Source organism: Acyrthosiphon pisum, unplaced genomic scaffold, assembly GCF_005508785.2.
Source record: "Acyrthosiphon pisum isolate AL4f unplaced genomic scaffold, pea_aphid_22Mar2018_4r6ur Scaffold_7652;HRSCAF=8231, whole genome shotgun sequence".
Lineage (NCBI taxonomy): Eukaryota > Metazoa > Arthropoda > Insecta > Hemiptera > Aphididae > Acyrthosiphon > Acyrthosiphon pisum.
This window is the reverse complement of record NW_021777538.1, coordinates 1-935: the sequence shown is the minus strand read 5'-3', so window position 1 is coordinate 935 and position 935 is coordinate 1. Positions and strand designations below refer to the sequence as shown.

At 20.0% G+C, this 935-nt stretch overlaps 1 long non-coding RNA gene across 1 annotated transcript; it reads right to left on the bottom strand.

Annotated features, from left to right (window-relative positions):
- Positions 1-382: 382 nt before the first annotated feature.
- LOC115035081 lies at positions 383-752 on the bottom strand. The gene is made up of 2 exons (XR_003840232.1): positions 645-752; positions 383-477 (listed from the first exon to the last, which is right to left on the bottom strand). It is a non-coding gene; the product is annotated as an uncharacterized LOC115035081 (long non-coding RNA).
- Positions 753-935: the final 183 nt, after the last annotated feature.

Below are 935 nucleotides of genomic sequence, written 5' to 3'. Positions count from 1 at the left end.
AATGACGAAAATTTGTAAATTATTATTTTGAGTTAGAAATTCATGAAAAGTTTTATTTTTAAATCTAAGATTTGAAAATGTAATACAAGATTCTTCATAAGTTTGTCTACCTTTATCAATAAAAAAATAAATGTCCACAAGTAAATCAAATTAAAATTTTATAATATTTATATTTTACAATATTGGATATTCAATCGATTTCTCATGTAACGATTTTCTTATTTTGTTGTAATTAAAAAACGAATGACTGTAAATACTTGAAAATTTCACTGAATGTTTATATTAGCATTTTCTATACACGATAAAATTTTTAAGATAATTTGACTCTTTTTTAAACTCTTTACGAACATACTCAGTTTTCAATTTTTTTAGCTTTTGTATGATATTTCTGTAATAATAAGTATTAAATCAGTTCCTTAGTGTACGTCGATAGTTAGTGAATTCAAAATTGATTATATTTTATCTTTCAGTTTTTCCCTGCAAATATAAAACATTTATTTACAACATTAATATTATTTTCATCTATTTAATATAGTATATAAAAAACAGAAACATTTTTTTTTTTTTTTCACTGAAATTTGAAAATGATGTGTTAGACATATTTATTTTTAATCAACAATAATTTTATTTGGTTCAATACTTACATGTTATTGTAGGTATTATAGTAGGTTGATTACTGTACACATCTTAAATTGTACGTTTACGTTGAATAGATAGTAGTTGAAAAATTAATTGATACAAACACAAATTGGGTAAGATTTAAACTGTTTATTTAACTTGACTGTTTATTTGTGAAATCAAAATCAAATATAAATATTTTATTCATAATTTTTTTACCTGTAAATACATAATACATATTATTAATCATAGTACCTCTTATAAATTTATTATTAACACAACATAAAATACTGAATTATATTTTTAATTTAAGTTAA